The sequence below is a fragment of the Numida meleagris genome, chromosome 2 (genome assembly GCF_002078875.1).
Source record: "Numida meleagris isolate 19003 breed g44 Domestic line chromosome 2, NumMel1.0, whole genome shotgun sequence".
Taxonomy (NCBI): Eukaryota; Metazoa; Chordata; class Aves; order Galliformes; family Numididae; genus Numida; species Numida meleagris.
This window is the reverse complement of record NC_034410.1, coordinates 100,893,724-100,909,043: the sequence shown is the minus strand read 5'-3', so window position 1 is coordinate 100,909,043 and position 15,320 is coordinate 100,893,724. Positions and strand designations below refer to the sequence as shown.

General features: G+C 44.4%; 1 long non-coding RNA gene across 1 annotated transcript; it reads left to right on the top strand.

The window, feature by feature from the left end:
- On the top strand, positions 3,016-15,079 carry LOC110394427. Its single transcript, XR_002435617.1, has 2 exons — positions 3,016-3,161; positions 7,094-15,079. It is a non-coding gene; the product is annotated as an uncharacterized LOC110394427 (long non-coding RNA).

The window sequence follows — 15,320 nt, the reverse complement described above, 5'->3', positions numbered from 1 at the left end:
TAGTTTCCATCTTACTGCAGTGGCCTTCTTTCTCTGTTCCTAAATATAGAGCTTCGTGATTACCTGTAATAAACTAATACATTACATGCTTGCTTTCTGTTTAGCACTGATTACATCAGTGACCTATTTTCATTTCAGTTCCTCTGGTCTTCATATCTGTGGCAGTATGATGGCTTTGTTTTCTTCTGTTTCACAAATCAAAATGGGCACTGGCCAGGAAACAACTCCCATGGTGCTCCCCTGGTTGACATCCCTCTGGTCAATGGCTCATTGTTTCATGTTCAGATTAAAAATTGGGTTAACCGGTTTCTGAACCATCCAGTCAGTTAATTTGCTACAACTTCTTGGTCAAATAATTGTGCACAACAAAAGCCTCCTGCTTTATAGGAGTTTATTATATGAACAGAAGTGGTTTAAGAAGTAGGCTCTTACTCCTCTCAAAACATAGCATGTTAGCTCAGCATAATCTACTTTCTGTAAATCCATGCCAGTTTGCATAAATAGCCTCTACTTCTTTTTATTTTGTGATCTAATAACACCAGCATTTTGGCCAGCATTCTTGTTAGGCTGTGAACACCCGTTAGGCCCATAGCCAGCATAATGGTGAGCCTGATGAAAGTCCATAGCCTGAAATGGCCTGGGCTCTTCTGCACACCTTTCAAAACACTGTTCCAGGGTGCCCTTCTTTCCCAGCCCCTGGAAATCCCTTGGACTTCCAGTACTTCTGAAAGTGAGTTTTAGAGGCTCGCAGTGTTCTTCCCTCAGCTCTTTGAAACTTCAAGGATGCTAATGATACAAGTTTTCCAACTGTAGGATGCCTGATACTAGCAGCTGTTGTTCAGAGCTTTTTGAGGCATCTGCTGTCTCACCAGCAGTGTGACCAGATGTACTGAGGCCTCTGAGGCCTCACTGCCTCTGTAGCTCACCCGAGAGAGATTCCAGTTGTAGAGATTCACAAAGCAGCAAAACTGGAGCTCTGTTTGCACTTCCACCAAGCATGAGTCACTGTAGTTGGCACTAAGTACCAGCCCTACATTCAGTACAACAGGGCTGCCATTCATCTTTACCCACCTCTCTTCATCCATACCTCTTGGAGTGGGACGCCATCAGCTGATGCCAGCAGTGAGATCTTCAGCAGCCAGGAGGATGGATTGCCGCTGGCTGCCCTTCTTGGCCAGCTCTCTATGGGAGCCACTAGAGTGAGGGTGATTGGGTGCACTCATATGCAAGCAATGCTGAGGATGTCCTACTCTCACAAAAGATTTCCAGTCCACATAAGTGCATAATTTTTTAAAATACATACAATGGCTTTGGAATGGAAAGGAGTGGAAAGGAGTGGAAAGGAGTGGAAAGGAGTGGAATGGAATGGAATGGAATGGAATGGAATGGAATGGAATGGAATGGAATGGAATAGAATAGAATAGAATAGAATAGAATAGAATAGAATAGAATAGAATAGAATAGAATAGAATAGAATAGAATAGAATAGAATANGGAATAGAATAGAATAGAATAGAATAGAATAGAATAGAATAGAATAGAATAGAATAGAATAGAATAGAATAGAATAGAATAGAATAGAATAGAATAGAACAGAATAGGAGTAGTGTAGTGTAGTTCAGGGACCTTCAAAGATGTCCAACCACCTGAGCAGTTCAGAGCTAACCAAAAGCTAAAGCACATTATTGAGGGCACTGACCAAGTGCTTTGAACACTGACAGGCACAGGGCACCAACCACCTCTAGGAAGCCTGTTCCAGGTTCTGACCCCCCTCAGGGTAAAGAAACATTCCCCAGTGTGCTGTCTGACCCTCCCCTGGCTGTTCTCTACCTTTCCCCTCCTGCTATTGATTCCCAGGAGCAGAGCCCAGCACCTCCCTCTGCTTCCCCTCCTTGGGGAGCTGCAGAGAGCAGCGAAGTTGCCTCCCAGCCTCTTTTCCAGACTGGGCAGCCCAATATCCTTGGCCTTCTCTCACAGCAAATGCCTCCCAGCCCTGTTTTGTTGCCCTTCTCTGGATGCTTTCAGTGACATCGTCATCCTTTTTAAACTGTGGAGACCAGAACTGCACATAATATTCAAGGTGAGACCACACCAATACTAAGTATAGTAGGAGAATCACCTCTTTTGACCAGCTGATTGTGCTGCACTCAGTGCACCCCACAATGCATTTTGCCCTCTTGGCTGCCGGGCACACTGCTGCTCACACTGAGCTGCTGGCACCAGCACCCCCAGATCTCTTCCTGCTGAGTTGCTCCCCAGTCTGTCCCCAGTCCAGCACTGCTCCATCCCAGTTGCAGCACTTGGCGTTTTCCTTTGTTGAACTTTACGCCACTGATGATTGTCCAGTGCTCCAATGTATCTTGATGCCTCTGCAAGGCCTCTCAGCCCTCCAGGGAGTCAGCAGCACCTCCAGCTTTCTGTGTCACAAAACTTGCTGAGGATGCACTCCACTCCTGCCGCCAGATCACCAGCAACAACTCCTGCAAGGAGGCTGTGGGGAGGTGGGAGTCGGCCTTCTCTTCCAGGTAACAGTGATAAGACAAGAGGGAATGGCACTAAGTTGCTCTGAGAGAGGTTCAGGTTGGATATTAGGAGAAATTTCTTCTCAGAAGGGGTGGTGAGGCACTGGCACAGGCTGCCCAGGGAGGTGGTGGAGTCACCTTCCCTGGAGGCGTTCAAGAAACGTGTGGTTGTGGCACAGAGGGACGTGGTTAGTGGGCATGGTGGGGGTGGGCTGATGCTTGGACTAGATGATCTTAGTGGTCTTTTTGCCTTACTTTCATTCACCAACCACGTAACCTTATCATATTACGAAGTCACCTAAACACATTACGATTATTTTCGTCTCAAAATATTTAATGTCCTTCCAACAGATGCTCTCTGCTTCCTAACGACGTCGGTGTCTCCTGAAGAAAAGGAAGGCACGCAGCGCGCCGATGCGCCCAGCTCGGGGGAGCGCTGCCCCGCGCCCGGCCCGGCCCCGCACTGCCGCCCAGCGGTGCCTGCCCACGCCGCGCCCACGCCGCTCCGCGCTCCCTTCGCCGCGTCCCCGAGCGGCTGCCGCCTGACCGAGGCTTCATGCTTTGCACGCAGCCGGCCTCCTCTCAAAGAAAGCGCGGGGCTGATGCGGAGAAGAGGATGAAAGCAAAACGTGCTGCACGGTGAGACTCAGAGGCAAAGTAAGAGGCGGCAAGGGTGGGTACGACACGGAGACTGAAGGGGCTCCGGCTTGAATCTGCCATCAAAGGACACTGGTGACCAGGGGCGGTGACCCAGAGATACAAACTTGAAGTCAGGAAGCGGCTAGGGCAAGGACCGTAGATGCTTCATGGGGAGATCTAATAAAGCTTAAGCACCGACAGTATCAGAACAAGCCCCACGCCCATCTGCACAGGGTTAACATCACTTCAAACGTATTTCAGCTGAAATCATAGCATCATTAAGGTTGGAAAAGACCTCTACGACCATCTAGTCCAACTGTCAGTTTTCACCAAAACATTTTACAGGACGCGACTGCAAGCTTTTGGTCTGATACTACAAATCCTAAAGCCAAATCTGCTGCGTCCTGAGACTGCAGCCTTTTAAAATGTATTCAATTTTTTTCTCTGCATGTTTCTCATCTGACTGCTGGCCCTGCACCATTCAGATTGTACCATGCAAAATAGCCATTGCCCACATTTTAGGAAAAGAGTGTAAAAAATCTCTCGGTAATATTGGAAAATGCTAAGCAGTTTTATTGATATCATTGACAGGGGATCATTCACAAACATAATTGCGGCATAATATTTAAGTTGTTTTTCAGAACCAAAACCCTCAAATGAAAATTTAGAAATACTTGAAAAGCTAAAAGATGTAAGGATGAAGACACTACTTTTTTTCCCCCTTTTAGCAGGAGAGATTTTCCAGTAAAAGATACAAAACGAACTATTAGCCTTTATGTTGCACTTTTCAAACCCTGATTTTAAAGTATTCAGGTTGGATGTTGGGAAATACTTCTTCTTTGAAAGAGCGGTCAGGCACTGGAATGGGCTGCCCAGGGAGATGGTGGAGTCACCGTCCCTGGAGGTGTTCAAGAAATGTTTAGGTGTTGTAGGGAGGGACATTGTTAGTGGGAAATATTGGTAGTAGGTGGACGGTTGGACTGGATGATCTTGGAGGTCTTTTCCAACCTTAGTGATTCTATGATTCTATAATTTAAGTATTTTACAACAGGGGTCAAGCATCTCTTGCAGAAAAACTGAACTCAAATGGCAGGATCACTTGGTGCGGCTCTGCCAAAGATGTAACAGCAGAATTAAATGCTGTTAAGTGCCTTGTCTCTCAGTTGTCTGCATATCAGGGGCTACGCTGACTGTATTAATTATGTTGAGATGGTGAAAGGTGAAAAAATACTCACCAGGTGCTTCGGACCCCAGTGAGGATCAGAAAACCTTGCCTGCATTAAACAAGTGGCACTGCCTAAATCAAAAACACTGTTCTTTCCTAAGTTATCTTTAGTATTATTAAATCATGCTGTAAATTTATACTTGGCTTAGCCTTGAAAAATTGCTCTTTAGAATAGTTTATATGTTGCAGGCACTATTTCTAAAGCCAAAGAATGGACCTTTGTTCACAGGGCTCTGCACGGCCTGATCAACTCACGGAAATCTTGGGAATGTTGGACACAGCTCCTTCTGGTTTTGTCAACACCAACATGCAGAGCTGCTGTAAGCTGTATCTGCAGAGTATTCGCTGTGCCCGCAGCACCTCCATACCACCAAAGCTTTTTTACTTCAAATCTTCACGTTTGTGTTTTCCCTAGAAACAATGCACACTCATGGATGTGTGAGTTAAAATACCATTAAACATTTGCGTGATTTTGTGAGGCCACACATTTTCTGACTACTCAGGACCTGGAGAAGTTCCGGAAAGCACCACTGAGCTATTCAGATGGCCCAAGACTAAAGGTTTCCCAGTGCCTGGTCTGCCCACTGACCACATGTGGCAGTTACACCTTGGAGAGGCTCATTTCTCAACAAGGGCTTTGCAAGATCTCTGCAGTGTGCCCAAATCATTTCTATTCTGTAATCAATGACAAAATGCTCTAGCTATAAAATGTCCACAGCATTGCACAACATGTGGCCCAACAGCAGCTCTGACCTGCCGAGTTGGTGCAACTGGAAGATGTTTCAGCCTCAGGACTGGTCTCTTGAGATGGCTTTGAAGGTAGGGAAGGGAGCGCCTCGTTGTTGTAGTTGCTGTCCTTTGGCTGAAATGCTGAAACAAACTGCATTTTCTTCTGCTGAGAGCTGTTTATCCCAACATAGATGTAGATATAAACAAACAGAAGATGGCTGCTGCTTTCAAAGCCCAAGTGTCGATCCCAGCTTCCCAGTATGGTTCTCAGACTGCATAGGCCAAGCCCTGCCTGTTCCAAGCTATCATTACTTCACCAACTTGGAAGCCACTTGGGATTTGTTTGTTTTTCTGTGCTATTCCCATACTTGAAATGTTTTGAAAAAATTAATCTTCATAGAATGGTTTGGGTTGGAAGGGACCTGAAAGCCCACCCAGTCCCACCCCCTGCTATGGGCAGGGCTGCCACCCACCAGCTCAGCTACCCAGGGCCCCATCCAACCTGGCCTTCAGCGCCTCCAGGGATGGGGCACCACAGCTTCTCTGGGCAGCTGTGCCAGTGTCTCACCACCGTCTGAATAAAGAATTTCTTCCTCATGTCTTATCTAATCTAACTTGCCAAAATATGTCCATTTTCTGGACAAGTGGGAGCTGAATCCCTGTTGAAATCAGCAGCCTTGAGCTACAGCTGACAGGATGCACAAGGGCAGAGTCCTACTCTGAGGGACTTTATCTGTGGGATGAGTGATGCTCAGAGTTGAGCCTTCTGGCTGTGAGCCCATCCAGCAGCTAAACACATCCCAAAGGCCAGGCTATCCTCCCTACCTATGTCTGGGCTTTTTTGATGTTTTGGGGATATTTGGTATGGGTATAAAATGTATGACCTAAAATCACCTAACGCACCAGCTCATGAAACATTGATTGGTTGTCTGGTACAAAACAAGCATGAAACAAGGATCCATCCTAGTCATCCTCAGTATTCAAGGGTGTCCTGCTCCTGGAAGTTGACTTTTTTCCCCTTTAAATCTGAAGATTTGGGGTCTTATGTTATTATGGGAAGGCTTTAGAGTCTACAGTGCTGGTGGGAATGTCAGGACAAGCTTGCAGAGTGTGCTCACAGCCTCCTGCTGCTGAAAGGCATTCATAGCTCCTATCAGCCTCCCCTTGACACTGGCTTCCCAGTGACAGTTGTTACTGGCAAAGTCCCACTCTATTGATAGGCACTATGCAAACACAGAGCCGAATGTCTGTCGGTGCTGCTCGCACACCACTGAGACCACTGCTGCTGTATTTTCTTTCCTTTTGTTCTGTCTTTTAAGAAAAAGCTTATTTGCTTGTTTTAATTTCTACTTTTAATATTCATTTTAGATCTGTGTTTTACTTTACATTTGTATTTTATATTCTAGTTTACAAGCAGACTCTTCTTGATAATAATAACACAAAGCGGTGTTTCCCTGGGAAAGAACAAATAGTTAATTCTTTCCTGGCTGGCCCCAAGTGACTCTGTGTTCCCATTGATTTTGAAATCACTGGAGTTCGCTTAGCCTGAAAAATTACAGCTATAGGAAAACTTACGTTTCAGTGTTCTATTTTAAAAAGGAACAGCAGAATTTTAAAAATAGCACCACTACTTTTTTTTTTTTTTCTGACTGTGGCATCTCCAGCCCAAGTAAGTTGATGCAATTTCCAAAGCACTAAGAAATGTCTTAGGTCACATTTAAGGCAGGTCAGCCAAATCCAGGATCAGTGAAAAAATTACTTGTTCATCTGCTCTGGAATGAGATATTTCTTCCCACCATTCTTAGTTATAAAGATATCTTTTGTGTGGTTGACTCTAAATTTAAGCCCAGGCTGAGTGTATTTGTGTACTATCTACGCACATTTTATGCATCAGCAGTGCATTGCTGGTAGGCTGCACACACAGTTAGGGCTTTACGGCTTTTGAAGTCACCTAATACAAAGATTTATGTATTTGCAGCAATAAAAGCCAGTGATGGGGATAGACGGATCTTTTGCAGACCTGCAGCCTGATTCTCCTTTGCATGGTGTTGGTTTAGCCCCACTACCTGTGGTGGCACCAATCCTCACACCACTTGAGCACCAGAAGAACAGAAGAAGGAAACCCACCCTCAGTGCAAGCCCAGGGAAGTCAGCTCCTGCACAGCTCACTCTTACTTCAGACCGTAGCCCTGTGCAGAGTGGGCCCAGCGACAGGAAGGAAACCTTGCAGGATGCTCCTTGCACCAAGCAGCTCGCGCAGCATTGTCACCTTATGGGGCCACATCATGGGGGCTCCCAGAGCACCAAAAGCACAGGTGTGTGCATGGAAGTGAAGGGAACGTAAGGTGAGAATGTGCTCGTTTAATACATGCATTACTATTCTGTAAAAAAAAAATCCTTTTATAGTCTATTTCTTCCTTCACCAAAGCATTTGGCTACTGCAGTAGGATTGAAAAGTAAGAGGAGTCGAACTTCTACAGACTTATAGCAGCAGTTAATAACAAAGGAAAGTCCTTGTGTAGCTGTTTCCTGGTGTTATAATGTTTTGATAACAATGGTACACAAAGGCTTGTTTTGTTTAGCATGCGCCATGTCACTGTTTTTCAGACAATGTCTCGATTCTCTAAGTCAAAGACAAAGTCTTGATTCTTTCAGTTTCAGGCAAAAACCCTGGACAAATGTGTGACAAAAATACAGATCTGGAATGTCCCAAACTGCAGAGGAATAAGGAAGGGAATTAGTATCAAATTCTCCTTCCAACTATGATGAAAAGAAGGGATCGACAAATATGCATTTTCTGACCAGAAGGGCACATTTAGGAAAGATGTTTCTCCTCACCATTCCCTGGCTAATTCTGAAATCCTAAAGATGAAAATACCCTTCCTGTTCTCTGCACACAATACCTACCCCAGGCAGATCTGTCCTCACTGGGCTGGGCTTGGCTCTCCCACAGCAGCAGGTTTCTCTTCAAGAGGAGAGCAGCTTTGTTTACCACCCCCAGGTGCAAACCTCATTAACTGATGTTTACTTCTTTTGTATTTTCAGCTTTTGGAGCTGGGTTAATGGATGGTGAAGATGGTGGTGGCAGGGAGAATGGTAAGGAAAATTCAGGAGCTGGTTTTACATCTTTCAGTTTTGTAGGCTCATGGGCAAAATGGCTCAGAGCCATTCAGCTATGGGAAAAAAAAGGGAAAAAAAGAATTATTTTGGATAGGGCTTTTTTTTTTTTTTAATGATGATGGGAAGCAAAGCATAGCCAAACCCCTGACATTTCATGAGTTATAAATATTGTACAAAATTCTACTTCTGGCACCGGAAAATGCTTTCTCCTGTTGTTCAAAGTGACCCCAGATGCTGATGTACTTAGTGTACTGTGCAAGCACCCGGATTGGAATGACAAAGCGAAGTAATTGAGTTTACATTCATCTGTCAATATTCCTAAGGGACAGGCTGTTCAGACTGCCAAGTCTGCTCTGCGTATGCATGCATAACTTTAGCGGGTCGGAGATTCCCACAGCGGAATCTTCTCCGTGAGCAGGGGTTCTCTGCTGCCACAACCTGGTGGAGGCCGTGACCAATCCCTTTCTGACTGTTCCCTATCTCCTGCAGGACTGGCAGAAATAACTTTCCAGAGGATCTGGGTATTTTAGGTTTTAAATAGCTATATATTTCACTGACTGCTGTCTCTCATTTGAAATAGTTCCATGAAAAGGGATCTTGACCATACAAACAGCAGCAATTTCTATCCCAAATACTGGAGTGTTTCAATGCCCATGAAAAAAGCAAACAAGGCACATGTGAGAGAGGAAGCTACTATGGCCAGTGTCTAGCACATTTTGGAAATACATGGAAGAAAGCAGAAAAGATGAGAGAATCCAAGAGACAAAGCAGCAGTGGAATCATAGAATCATTAAGTCTGGAAAAGATCACTAAGTTCATCTAGTCCAACCACCAGCCCATCCCCAGCATGCCCACTAACCCATGTCCCTCAGTGCCAATGGGAGAGGCAAGCTGGTGAGAAAGGGGTAAGCAGTCTTCTACTTAAAGTGACAGATGTCCTTCGCTCAGCAGCTATCCTCAACCATGCCAGTGTCACAGGCTAAGCAGCCCTCACAAAACTTGTCTGCACAGAGACTGACCCAAGCCAACATCTTCTGTAAGGGAAAGCAAACAGGAGAGTGGGCACATTCGCCTCTTTTAAGGCTGGAAGATTGCCACATATCCAAACTATGTTTGCAAACCCAGACCTTGGCCTGCTCTAGGCCTTTAGGGCACCTCCTCTGTATTCCTGCCCTATAAAGAAAGGGAAGTGATTAAGGTTAGTGTCTCATTCCTCCGCTCACCTCTGCTCACTGCAGCAATACAGCTGTGCTCCTCAAATTTTCTTGCTCAACCTCAGATTCCTTCACTCATCCTTGATTCAGCCTAAGGGAATGTCATTTGTGATGAATAAGAAACCTGGCAGCAATGACTTTTTCCTCTCTTTGTTCTGTGGATGGGGTAAGTTATGGTAAAAAAACATGAGACCTTTATACCCACCACCTCCCTTCACCTCCCAGAGAGATGGCCAAAATGTACCTTGGCACCAGCACCAAAGACAAATGTCAATATTTTTCCCTGGCTGTTAGAAACAAAATGTTTCCCGGTGTCCACAGAGCCTTTTCCCTGGGCTGCTGGCCTCCAGGCTGCTCTCTCCACCTCAGGATGCATCCAGCCTGTGTCTAGGATTCCTGGAGCATCCTGTGGAAATGCACAGGGACTCGAGTGTCCCCCTTTTACCAGCAGCAAGTTATGGAAGGGCCATGACATGAGTGCCAGTGCTCATCACCCTCATAGCATGCAGAGCCTTGGAGCCCTGAAACACTGTTTCCAGCTGCCTGAATGTATCCATGGTAAAGACTCAGCTTTAGAGCAGTCCAGTAGTTTTTCTGTTTTGGAATCCTTATGTTTTGCCAAAAATATTTAGTATTATTTGATCTTAGCTTTGTTTCCCAGAATTCTGTCAAGGAATACCGTAACAAATATAGCAATATCTTCAGGAAAGAAAGAAATCCATGCCTCTCATCCTGGATTACTTTTGTAACAATGAAGAATGATACAGTGATGAACAGCTACCAAATTTTATTTCAGAAGAATATTGATAGAAAATTAAGAATATCACAGGAAAAGGGCTTAAGTGTTCATTGGTGCCTATGGGAAATGCTGATCACCTACATGGTTCAGTAATCCAGTGTATACGGGATATCTGTTGGATAATGCAAGTATTCCCTATGCAGTCATTTAACCTTCCCCACCCAAAAGCAGAAGCTAAGCCCATTTGTATAATTCCCACATCACCAACTACGACAAAGCAGATGTTTCAGCACATGTTTAGAAGGATTCTTCTCAGTCCAGTATGAAGAAGAAATATCAGAGAGAAAGGCAGAATCATTCACCCTCCAGAAAAGAATTATTTGGCTGCTGTGAGGCTATTGCTCCTCCCATGAGAGCAGATGCATGCAGCCAGCAAGTAGTCAGAGTTTTCTTAATATCTGGGATAAAATCCTAGCTGTCTAAGTGAGAACTGTTTTGTCCTATATGGAGGGATATATCTTCTCGTTATGTATGTACACTGCTCAATGTGGGAGTGAAGAATAACTGCCTAACCAATGTCAGATTAGGACATCCATAGGAACATCTTGCTCACCAGAAGTGTGCTTAGTGGACTGCTGATGGATGTCTTTGCTTCAGCAGACAGTAAATAAAATTGGTTCTTATGTCTTGAGATGTGAGCTGATGGCCAGCACCTTGAAGAACTGGCAGTGTGCCTCCTTCAGGTCTTACCATCCTTTCCTGTTTACTCTAAGACAGTTCAAAAACAGCAACAGAAAGCACCAGCAACACTGCTTAGGTACAGAGAGATTATCCAGCTGAATGCTGGAAGGTAACTGCCATGTACTGCAAGTACTGCAGGCTTCCCCAGATCCATCCATTTTCTCGTTCCTCCATTGGGAATTGGAGACATTTCAAATGAGTGAATGCACAAAGTGTGCTCTGCTGCTGTTGGTTCCAAAGCAAGCAAACAAAAAATGCTCAGAACTTACTGCTAGTGCAAAGGCTGTGCTCTAACTTCCATGCAAAGACAACAAAATACAGCTCTGAGCTGTTGTATGCAAAGTCAGCTTCATTGTGCTGTGCACGACTGTCCTGCTCCTCTAGAGGCTGAGTTAATTTCAAGCCCCAAAGATAACCTTGGAGCCCTGTGCTGGCTCAGCATACTGAATTTACAAAGCTGAACTCCCTATCCATGCAGTGTCCCTACCAGTGCTAGCAAGCAGGGGGGATCTTCATTTAAAATCTGAGTTTCTCTCAGCACTGCTCATTATTGCACATTCAGTAAGACAAGAAATCTTTGCAACTGTCATAACTTCCACCCCACAACTACACCTAGGAGGAGATGTTTGTTAAACACCAAATTCCAGTCTCTGGGATAATTAACATGCTGGCAAGCCTCCTGCAGCGATATCTGGTGGCCAGTTGTTAGTACATCCAATTGCACATACTTGCAATTTGATCTTCACCAATGCAATTTCCTTTCCTTCTTTAGGAATTCTTTTACTGCCTGTATGCCCAAGGGATAGATGGAGAAGATAGCTGTATACAAACTGCTTCAAACTGTGAGGCTAATACTTCAGAGATGATTCTACTTCTGTTTATAGCCATGCTGTGCTCTACAAGGCCCACTGTAACAAGCTGTGACATTCAGCATTAGAGGAAAAAAAAAAAACACGGGGAAATGTATTTTCATGTATCCAAAAGGGCCCTTTTTGTAATTGATTAAGGTCACAGGCCTATATGAGAGACTGTGGATTATCAGTGGCAGAGAGGCAAAATGACATGCAGAGAGCTGTCATTTAGTAGGATCTTCCTCCTTCTAGAATAGAGTAAATCACTGTTTTCCTTTAAAGACAATTTAGCACTGTTTAAGCATACAGGAAAGCAGATTTGAATTAGTTGGCTGTAGAAATGACCGTAGCTGTATACACAATGCCAAGGGACAGGACAGCCTGCCCCTGGGTTTGCCTCTGCCCCAAGTCGCTGAGCATTGCAGAGCTCAGATTGTGCAGGGCAGAGGGATCTTAGCAAAAACGGAAACATCTGAGGAAGCATTAGAGCTTTACTTTCAATAAAAGCATTGTTTTAGATTGTGATTCATACTTGTACGGTATCTGTAGAATGTCTTTCAGGTACTTGGGTAGCTTAAGATCTTTTGGGAAGTTTAACATCTTTATTTTTTTCAGCAGCCTTTGGATGGCAAAGCCATTCATCTCAGAGACAATTATTTTCCTGCGCTCTGTGAATTTCTGCGTGAGACTCATTGAAATGTTAACTGTCGGAAATGACCGTGGCCTTTCTCTGGTTGGTTTCTCCAGCAAAGGTCAGGGCAGTCCGCCAGGACAGCTCGCCAGTGACACTGCTTTATGGACCTGCATTCTCGCTGACACCACTACAGCAGTGGGCAATGGAGCATTAGGAGAAACCATGCTGCAAAAGTGGGATGACATTTCTGGAGAGGATTTAATAGAGATAAGGGCTAGGAAGGTTCTTTGAGGTAGAGGAAACAAAACCCGATTTCTCCTCACCAGACTTCCAGTTCCAGGATCTGGATCAAATGACTCCTACTTATCATACCTCTACCCCTACATTGAAGGAATAGATGCCTGAAAACCCAGCTTGTGTTACCAAATAAATGGCAAGAATATGGGATTCTTTATCCGTGCTGCAGGGGCTGCCCTCCTTCAGCTTTCTTCTCCTTAAAAACCAACCTAGGGCATCCAGTTCCTGTGCCCCACTCGATAGCACAGCATCGCTTAACTCACAGAACCAGTTCTCGACACACCAGAAAACAGCAGATTTAAAATTCTCGGTGTAGTCTTTTCAGCCCCTCGCCTGGCACACTTGTGTTCTCACAGACTCGCCCATGACACTGCCAGACTGCAGACTTTCCCACAGGATACATGCCTCATGCTGTACAACAGGATAATCACACCCAGTAGCAGAAATAAATTAGCATAGCAATCTTAATCTGGTATTTCCTAATTTTCCTAATTTCCTTATCCTTCGATATTCAGCCGTGCTAATCTAAACAATATTCTTTTACTGTAATTTTTGGACTTTACCATTTAAATATATGTATACGTATTTGTATATCTCTCCCTCCGCCTGTCACTGTTAATGTATTGGTAAACACAAAAGAAAAAGATAAAAGTCATTTGTTTTTAATTCTTTCGGAACCCTTTGATCTCTCCTTGCTTGTTTTAGCAGCTGCCCAACTGTTTTTTCTCGTATGTAAACTTCAAAGTCACTCAGAGGTCAAAGCTCATATGAAGACAGACCGAGGAGAACAACAGTGGTGAGAACACGCAATGCGGAGAAGCTGGGGATGTCAGTGGCAGCACATTGCCTCCCTCTAGGTGCGGGGCAAATGACCTATTGGATGCGGCATGCCACGATCTGAGTACCTGATATTGTTGTTGAAGCTTCTGGGCTCACTGGGAAATTGTCTCACAGAGAAAAGAAGGGCACAGCCACTCTCTGCTGGACTTGACATTCTTTGACTGGTCTCGGTTCAGGCAATGTGGAAATAGCTAAATAGATCACCGTGAAAATACTGGAGAAAAACAGCCTTTTCGTGGTTTGTGTTGAATGCAGAGGGCTTTGGGGTTGGGTACAAGTTCAGATAGCAGCTACAATAGAATTTAAATTATTTCCCACAGATGTATTAGCTTGCATTTGTTGCTTCTTCCACTTCCACAGTAAATTCCCACAGGCACTGTGGGAAGAGAGCATCCTTCCGTAGCGCTGGGCCTCCTCACGAGGGCTAAGAAGGGTTTCAGGCTTAGGAAGTACTTGAAATGCTCCTGATGCAAGGAGCACATCTAATGTGTGACTTATTGTCCCTTGTTAATGCAACTAGAAGCCACGTTGTTCTCTGCAGCTTCTCACTCAACAGACTTTTTTTACCGGTTCCAGGACACTTAGCATCATTCTTTTTCCTTAATGAGCTTCACATCAGTTTTCATTTTAGCTAAGAGTATTAATTTTCAGGCCAGTTTCAATGAGTTTTGCAAGAATTACAGTGGTCCTCACTTTTTCATTAGTGACTCTTCACCACTAACACAGCTCTGCTTACTCCTGATTTCCATGCCCCTAAGCATTAATGCAAAAGTAAAGAAGTAAAAAAAAACACAGAGAGAGAAAAGAAAGAAAAAGTGTTGGTGTGAGAAGAGAAAGTGTGAAGTGGCTCTGTGAAGAGCCATGTGGGTGCAAAGAGAAGCCACAGGGATGCAGGAAAAAGCAGCTGGAAAACAAGAGTGTGGAGAAAAAGGAGGCTAGGAGGAAGGGAAAGGGGAGCAGGAGTGGGAGCGGGGAGAATATGGATGGTCCTAAGGAAGGGGATGGGGTAATTAATGGGCAGGAATGAAAGCCAAATAAGGAGCACAGAGTGATGTAGTTTATGCAGTGAGAAAAAGAGATGGCCTTAGCAGCAGTGCTTTGCTGTGATGTGTACTCAGCTTGGAGTAGCTGTCATGGTTCAGGAGACAGCCTAGGAAAGAAGATTACGGCTTCATTTGAATCCTTTCCTAACCCAGGGTCTCTCCATATCAAGGATGACATAAAGGATGAGTATTGTGTTGCACTGAATGACAACTGGAGTTCGCTGGGGTTTGTGCATTGTCACTGATTCTAATGCCTTTTGTGTTGTGCCTGCTGAAAACAAAGGTCAAGTACCAGCACATTCTGCTTTCTGTGGGAGATTTAATTAAATCCGAAGGACAAGGGCAGAGTACTGGAAACCACTACCAGCGGGAAATATGCTTCATTTTGTATTACCATTTTTCAATTTCAGTTTGTCCACAGCTGCTTTGTAATTATGTTGCATTTTATTTTGGTGCGATGACAGGAGAATAAACATTTAAATATCCATCTGAGTCTTGTAGATGCTACGTTCTGCAAATAAAGCATTTGTTTGGTACAGGCTTGGAAACAGCTGCTCAGAAACAGAAAGGAAGCACACTGAGAAGAATAGGACAATTTTGGAATGCAATTTTGGTCCTAGCACTTTAGTGAGTGTAAATTGTAGGGCTTGAAATGGACGGGGTTGTATAAGATTTTATTATACTTTATTGACAACAAAATCAAACCTGAGAGTTTCAACAATTAAT